This window comes from Pelodiscus sinensis, chromosome 5, assembly GCF_052426305.1.
Source record: "Pelodiscus sinensis isolate ZL-2025 chromosome 5, ASM5242630v1, whole genome shotgun sequence".
Classification (NCBI taxonomy): Eukaryota; Metazoa; Chordata; order Testudines; family Trionychidae; genus Pelodiscus; species Pelodiscus sinensis.
In genome coordinates this window covers 89216627-89224904 of record NC_143056.1, presented here as the reverse complement: position 1 = coordinate 89224904, position 8278 = coordinate 89216627, and the positions used below count along the sequence as shown (strand labels likewise).

Sequence of the window (8278 nt, the reverse complement as noted above, 5' to 3'; positions counted from 1 at the left end):
TAAACGGCTGTTATTTTGAAATAACTTTGCTGTGTAGACATACCCTAAGATTATATTGATAATCCGTCAACAACAGATTCCAACCTGCATGGATTTGAGTATGAAATGCACCTAGTGAATTAATGTAATAGGTGTCTGAACTGTGACACTAAAAGCAACCTCAATCCATGGACTAGGACCATGTCTTCCATTATATACAGCACTAAGTACATTATTGTCAATATTACTACACCATATTATTTTACAATTTAAAGCCCAATAATATTGCTAAGCTATCTGCACTCTTCTCCTTGGAAAGTAATGGAAGCTAGCTTCAAAGGTAGCCTTCAGCTATGCAAGCAAAGTTTATTGCTAACAATGCACTCAAGGAGGCCTGATGACTTGAACTTTTATCTACAGCTTTCTATTCTATTCAGGCACATAAAAAAAACTGCTAGAGATGAATTGTTCTAGGTATTAAAAATTAATCACATCTCAGTGGACTTGTAATCATATTGTATAATGAATGTATTGGCATAGGAGGTCTCCAAAATTATGTGCACCTGCTGGCTGTGCATTATTGGACCTAATAAACCCAACGCTGTTCTACTCTTATAAATGGACTTTTGAGTTCGCATTAGCTGTTGGTGAGCACAGAAATTAGGAAGTGTAATGTAATATGCACCAACAGCCTGATCCAAACACCTTTAAAATCAACGGAAAGAACTGTTGTTGGTTTTGGATCAGTTCCTATACATGGGATCCAGCTTTATCTTTGAACTAGTGCATTATAGTCTGAATTATAGACATGAAAAAGATATAATACTCTTAATTGTTTTTTCTTACTAGCCACATTTTTGGTTTATCTAAAAAAATCTATTTTGTACAATTGAACATATATCTACATTGTATCTGAAAAGATATGATTTTATGAGGCTCTTCAAACTGGAAGATTTCCTGAATAAGGAAAGGGCTGAAAAGAAAGGAAAACCAAGAAAATAACGGATTGAACCCTTCCTGGAGACAAGAACCAGGTACAGTCAAATACTGGAGCCCACAATTACTTAAAATTCTTTTGACCAATGTATTTCATTGTGAAATTAATCAAATACTGTTTCTATTAGAAGCCGGGATTCATTTCCTTTCCTTAGATAAACACTTGAAGGTGCCAGACTCCTCTGTGGGATGATAAATGACTTCCTAGACGTCATCATAAAGGAAGTTGTTCCTCATAACTGTTCTAAATCTGTTACATATCAAATTTCCTGTGCATGGCTGCCACACTGTGATGCTTTCCAAACTGTGTTTCACAAATTCTCAGTGCACCCTAGGATATCAAGATGCTCCATTACAATCTCCATCATTGGTCAAGTTCTCAAAACACAGGAGGCCATAGATTGGATTTGTAAGCTAGTGCATTACACTTTGCCTACCCAGAATACAAACAAGACAGTTCAGATGTGAGGTTTATGAAATTTGACTTATAGATGAGAAAGATGAGATATTCTTGTTCTGTGATAGGAAATTCAAGGGAGAGGGTTATTGCACTCTGTACAGGTTATCATATATATAATAGCCCAATGTCTGTGATTCTGTAACACTGAAACGCTGGCTGTTCCCTCTGGGTGGCACTGTTGCCTCTCGCCGTGGTGCTCGGCTGACTTCTGCACCACTCAGCCGGGCCGCCATGGTGGAGCAAGTGGTGCAAGCAGCCATTTGGGTGCCGTGGTCCCCATGCAGCACCCCAGTGCTGCATGGGGAGCGCGGGGCCCAAACAGCCACTTGTGCTGCTTGCTCTCCCACGGCAGCCCGGCTGAGTGGCACAGAAGTTAGCCGAGCGCCACGGCAGGAGGGGAAGGGGGGCAGGGTGGTGATGTACATGGCCAGGGAGAGGGGCCTGACTGCATACGTCACCGCCCCACCCCCCCTTCACCTCCCACTGTGGCGCTTGGCTGACTTCTGTGCCGTTCAGCCTGGCTGCCGCGGGGGAGCCCAAATGGCTGCTTGCTCTGCTTGCTCCCCCGTGAAGTCAGCCGAGCGCCATGGAGGGGAGGCAAAAGGGGGTGGGGCGGCGATGTGCGGCATGACAGTGGCTCCAGGCCCCACCCCCTGGCTGTGAACGTCACCGCCCCATTCCCCTTCGCCTCCAGCAGTGGCGCTCGACTGACTTTTGCGCCACTCAGCCGGGCCGCAGTGGGAGAGCAAGTGGCGCAAGTGACCATTTGGGCTCCGTGTTCCCCATGTAGCATGGGGAGTGCGGAGCCCAAATGGCCGTTTGGGCTCCACAGTCCCCCGAGTGAGAGGCAGGAAGGGGAGGGGAAGAGAAAGAGAGAGACGGAGAGAGAGGCAGGAAGTGAGGAGAGCTGAGAGAGAGAGAGGGGGAGGCAGTAGGAGGAGGAGAGAGAGAGAGACGTGGAGCAGAGACCCAAAAATCCCATCTTATGATGGGCTATTGGCTAGTACTTAAATAATCACTATATAAAAATTATATAATCTAACATCTTGCTTATTAAGATCAAATATAACCTGGGATTAATATGTATTGGAAATCTATTGTACCAGAGGCCATTTTTTTCAAGAGAAGCCCAAGTAAGTTCTATCTCACCTGTGGGTTGCCAGACAGGGTGTTTACTTTGCACCTATTCGTACGCCCACCTGAATCATAGAATCATAGAATCATAGGACTGGAAGGGACCTCGAGAGGTCATCGAGTCCAGCCCCCCGCCCTCAAGGCAGGACCAAGCTCCGTCTACACCATCCCTGACAGATGTCTATCTAACCTGTTCTTAAATATCTCCAGAGAGGGAGATTCCACCACCTCCCTTGGCAATTTATTCCAATATTTGACCACCCTGACAGTTAGGAATTTTTTCCTAATGTCCAATCTAAACCTCCCCTGCTGCACTTTAAGCCCATTACTCCTTGTCCTGTCCTCAGAAACCAAGAGGAACAAATTTTCGCCTTCCTCCTTGTGACACCCTTTTAGATATTTGAAAACCGCTATCATGTCCCCCCTTAATCTTCTTTTTTCCAAACTAACTGAAGCTTCCATTAGACACGCATCACCATTTCCGTCCAATGTGAACCAGAGGAATGTTCTGGCTGCTGCATCCCCCAGCTCTCATTGGCCGGGAACAGCAAGCAACAGCCAATGAGAGCTACAGGCAGTTGTTTCTGCGGACCCTAGGTAAACAACCTGTCTGGTCGCCCGCTAGTGGTTTGCCCTGATGAGCCGCAAGGAACTTGCAGGCAGCAGGTTGCCCACCACTGTTCTAACTGCCTTTAAAAATGTATGTTTGATATTTTTTTCCAGTATGTGAATGTAAGGGAGGGTTGGAGAAGACTAGACTACTTTGTACAATTTAGAAGGAACTTTGTACTTTTTAAAAGGAATTTCTAGCCATCATAGTTGTGAAGACATGGTTGAAAACATGATGTGAATGTAACAGGTGCAGTGATGTTTCCTAGAGTCTGCAGATGTTTACTATTGTGACAGCCTGACACAATAGCTCTGAGAGCCATGACCTACCTCACAAATCACAATAGGATGTAAGACCCACTTTCTGGGGGACCCCCATCAACACCAAGGACAGCCAATAAAATAGTGGCAGTTTGCTGCCACCACTATATTTACTTGCGCCTCCACGGGTACTGGCGATCACAGCTCCTGTTGGCTATGGATCGCTGTTCCCAGCCAGTGGGAGCTGCAGGAAGGGGCGCAGACCAGACTACCACTTTCCACAGTACCCACTGGCCAGGAAGGGTGACCCACAGCCAATGGGAACTGCAATAATCTGTACATGCAGAGGCGCATGTAAATATAGCAGTGGTGGCCCACCAGGGGCTAACCCTAGTGAACCGGATCCTGCCCATGAGCTGGTATTTGCCCACCCCATTAGTGCTCCTTGTAGTCCAAAACAGTTCTTGCTGTCATCTTTAATAACATTATCCTAGCCAAACATCAGAACCAGTCTTCCATTCTCATCCTCCTGGACCTCTCCCTGCTGACTTTGCTTTTCTTTATATATTCATAAAGACAAAGAAACCACTGTGAACACCCAGTCTCAGCTCCTATACAATTCAGGCCACAGAGCTTCCCTTAATTGATTCCTGTTTGAACTAGAGCAAACCAAAGGGAAAACACCCACTCTTGATTTAAACATGGCCAGTGATGGAGAATCCACTACAACCCTTGGTAAGCTGTTCCAATATTTAATCACTCTCACTGTTAAAATTTGCATATTATTTCCAAATTCGTTTGTCTAGCTTCAACATCCCCAGCCATTGGATCTTCTTTTACCTTTGTTTGCTCCAATGAGGAACTTTTTATCAAATGTGTGCTCCCCTAATAGGCAATTATATTTTGTGATCAAGTCATCCCTTCACCTTTTGTTTGTTAAATGGACTAGGTTCCTGGAACTAAAAATTCACAAAGATATTTAGATGCCTAAGTCCCCGTTTTAACCTCAACAATGAATTGCAAAGCCCCCATTCAGCTACCACATAACCTTGTAGGCACCTGAACTCAGTTGGCACCTCAGTTTTTCGGGGGGAAAATCCCAACACTCCTAAGTGACCACCTTTGGGCATGTACACGGGTGCTTCACTCTGGACAAGTCTGGTCAGTCCTGCCTACACCCCTGTGCAATTCATGAACTAGGGGAAGACACGCATTCTCTTCCACCTATCTCTCCTGTGGAGCCCCGTGCATTAGGTGTACTGAAGCCACCAAACAGACTGTGTCTCAGTCACAATGGGAGAATGGAAGGAAGGAGAAAGCGTAGGCGGAGCTAGTGTGCATCATAGAACTTTCAATCCACTGCTTGGAGCACTCACCAGGAATGTAGAAGATACAACTTTAATTTGAGCAAGGTAGTACTTATCTACATAGAGGTAATAGAATCATAGAACCATACACCTGGAAGAGACCTCAGAAGGTCATCAAGTCCAGCCCCCTGCTCTAGGCAGGACCAATCCCAATCTCCTTTCGTGTGGCTGTCCTAACTTAAGGTGCTTTGGTATATTCTGGAATAGGGAGTTCCTCAATCTCTCCCATTCAAAGTTTTCGGTATCAATAAGTAAACAGGCAATGGAGCAGATAGTGGAACTAAAACATCCATAAAATTAATGCCTCCTCCATAAAACTGTTCTTTTCTGTAACTTTTCAACTGTTTTCAAGTTATGGTGTAAACACCATAGACAAAAGATAGTTTTAAGGAGGATTTAAGGGACCCTCTGTTTGTGCAGTGCCTAGGACAATGAGGTCCTGCTCTATAACTACGGTTGTACTGCATTACAAATAATAAGTGGCAAAAACTATCGTTGATGGGGTGTCTATCCCACTTATGTAAACAAAGTTAAAAGTAGTGAGAGAATTCAATTAGCCCACCTGGCTGTACCTGGAGAGTGGGTCAAGTCTAATTTATGATGAAATGCAGCTGGGCAAGGCTGCGTGGGGGGTATAAACAGAGGCAATTCAGCAAAAGACAGAAAAGGAGTTCAATAGAATAGCAAAAACTGTAGAATAAAGAGAAAAAGAGGAAGATGATTCTTTGAAATATGTCCCCAGATAGACGATAGTCAGCTACTTCAGAGGTATAAAAGGCTCAGAGAGGTGATCGTATTGAGATGAACTAATTGCTGGCGTTTGAATAATGCACACAAATATGAGTTGTGTGACACATGTAAGAGTAAAGAAACCATTGCTCACCTGATATGGGAACATGGGGAGCATCGCCAGGAAATAAGGGCCCTTTATCAAGAATGTATCTGTGTTAAGTTGACAGAATATACTGTGAGGTGTTGAGTGAGAGTATTGGGAAAGGGGAACGACGTTAAAAAAGCTCTGCTATGATTTTTAAAGTTGTCCAGCAGGGCAAGAGAGTATAGTGGTGTGAATGTCTGCAGACTAAAGTAGGTGTTGCTATAAACTCGGCAGGTGCATTTGCTTCTCAGTTAGGCATAAGAAGAAAAGGAAGGGGGCTGTAGATAGAAACTTTACATTAGCTGACGGATAGAGCAAAGGGTCCACTTCAGAGTGACAGCCTCTTTATGCATCTCATCTTCAAAACTTGTTGGCAAATACATTTTCATTTTGTATGTAGTCCAAGAGATGTGCTTTATTAGCTATGTCTGAGGAGATTTCCGCAGCATACAGTAATATAATGCTAATCCAACTGCCTTGAAAAGTATAAACTACTCCTGATATTTTTGCTATGGAGCCTATATAAGGTGTTTGTCCCTAGTATTGGACGGACCAATATTAAGCTGTCGGGTGGCGCACCGAGGGGGGTCCACTTACCCCCCCTTCCGGTCCCACCTCCCTTTTCCTCTTGCCCCCCGGGCAGGTGGGCGGAAGGGACACGGGGGTGGAGGGTCCAGTCGCCCCTCCCACCCAATGCCACCCGGTCCCTGGGGCGTACTGGTTATTCCACCCACATTTCAACTGTGCTGCCCCTGCCTAGCAGGACTCTGTCCGTGGGGCCCTCTAGGGGGTGCGCCCCTCTAGTTTGAGGGTCCCTACCAGTGTCCTGGATGGGACGCCCCCTCGCCTCGGCCCTACAATGTCACTTCGCCCCTTTTGGTTGTCCCTTGGTGCTCAGGTGGGGGAAGGGGAGAAGGTAAGGGGGCCCAGCCCCGCCCTCACCTCCGGGCCCCAGCCCAGGGCCCTAGGGGGTTGGCGGACACCGCCCCTTTAAGGCTGGAGCGGGATTCCGTTCCTCAAGTCTCCAGCCCCGTGGGACGAGCCCGCCCTGAGTTCCTTCCTACTTCTCTCTCTCTCTCCGACTGTGGTACCTGCGGGTATGTCTACACTACAAAGTTAATTCGAACTAACAGATGTTAGTTTGAATTAACTTTGATAGGCTCTACACTAGCAAACCGCTAGTTTGAACTTAATTCGAACTAGCGGAGAGCTTAATTCGAACTAGGTAAACCTCATTCTACGAGGACTAACGCCTAGTTCGAATTAAGTAGTTTGAATTAAGGGCTGTGTAGCCACTTAATTTGAACTAGTGGGAGGCTAGCCCTCCCCAGCTTTCCCTGGTGGCCACTCTGGGCACCACCAGGGAAACTCTTCTATCCCCCTCCCAGCCCCGGAGCCCTTAAAGGGGCACGGGCTGGCTATGGTGCCCGTGCCAGGTGCAAGCCTGCCAGCACCCAGCCACAGACCCTGCACGTGGCACGGCACGAACCAGCCACCCGCTGCCACCCAGCCCTCTGCCTCTTCCTGGGACCAAGCTGGTGGCTCCCAGGAGCCTGCCCGGAGCCGCAAGAGGCGGGCGCCCACCTGGTCTAGTGCGGACATCGTGGACCTCATCCACAACCTCCGCACTAGTCACAGGAAAGTGGCCGTCTAGGGCAGGAGAGCTGCCAGCCTGGCCACAGAGGAGCAGGTTTGCATGAAAATCAAGGTGGTCCAGTGAGACCCCCGACCCTGAGCCCAGAGCTTAGAACGGCAGTACTGGGTCAGACCAAAGGTCCATCTAGCCCAGTAGCCTGTCTGCTGACAGCGGCCAACACCAGCTTCCCCGGAGGGGATGGACCGAAGACAATGACCAAGCCATTTGTCTCGTGCCATCCATCTCCAGCCTTCCAAAACAGAGGCCAGGGACACCATTTCTATCCCCTGGCTAATACCACTCCATGGACCCAGCCTCCATGAATTTATCTAACTTCTCTTTAAACTCTGTTATAGTTCTAGCCTTCACAGCCTCCTGCAGCAAGGAGTTCCACAGGTTTACTATTTGCTTTGTAAAGAAGAACTGTCTGTTATTAGTTTGAAGCCTGCTACCCATTCATTTCATTTGGTGTCCTCTAGTCCTTCTATTATGGGAACTAATGAAGAACTTTTCTGTATGCACCCTCTCCACACCACTCGTGCTTTTATAGACCTCTATCATATCCCCCCTCAGTCTTCTCTTTTCTAAGCTGAGAAATCCCAGTCTCTTTAGCCTCTCTTCATATGGGACCTGTTCCCAACCCCTGATCATTTTAGTTGCCCTCCCCTCTCCCACCCTTTCTCTTCCTCTCTCCCACCTCCTTTTCCCAGTCTCCCCGAGTTTTGTTCAATAAAGAGAGTTTCTATTTTTGAACACACGTGTCCTTTATTTTGTACATCAGGAAGGGGGGCTAGGGAGGGGTAAGTGGAAGGAGGTGAGGGAGGAATGGGGTACAAGCCCCCAATGGGGAGTACTGGGGTGGCTCTGTGGGCTCCTCGGGGTGGAAGCTCTCCTGCAGCCCCCCGATTGACCCTCCTGGATGGCAGCCTGCGGCAAGTGCAGCCGGGCTGATGGCCGAG

At 47.3% G+C, this 8278-nt stretch overlaps 1 long non-coding RNA gene across 2 annotated transcripts in view; it reads left to right on the top strand.

Moving 5' to 3' along the window:
- Positions 1–4788: 4788 nt before the first annotated feature.
- Positions 4789–8278, top strand: part of LOC112545864 (uncharacterized) — a 42965-nt gene continuing 39475 nt past the window's right edge. For both annotated transcript variants that reach the window (XR_016349565.1, XR_016349566.1), the window contains exon 1: positions 4789–4851. This is a non-coding gene — a long non-coding RNA (uncharacterized LOC112545864). The remainder of the gene's footprint in view (positions 4852–8278) is intronic.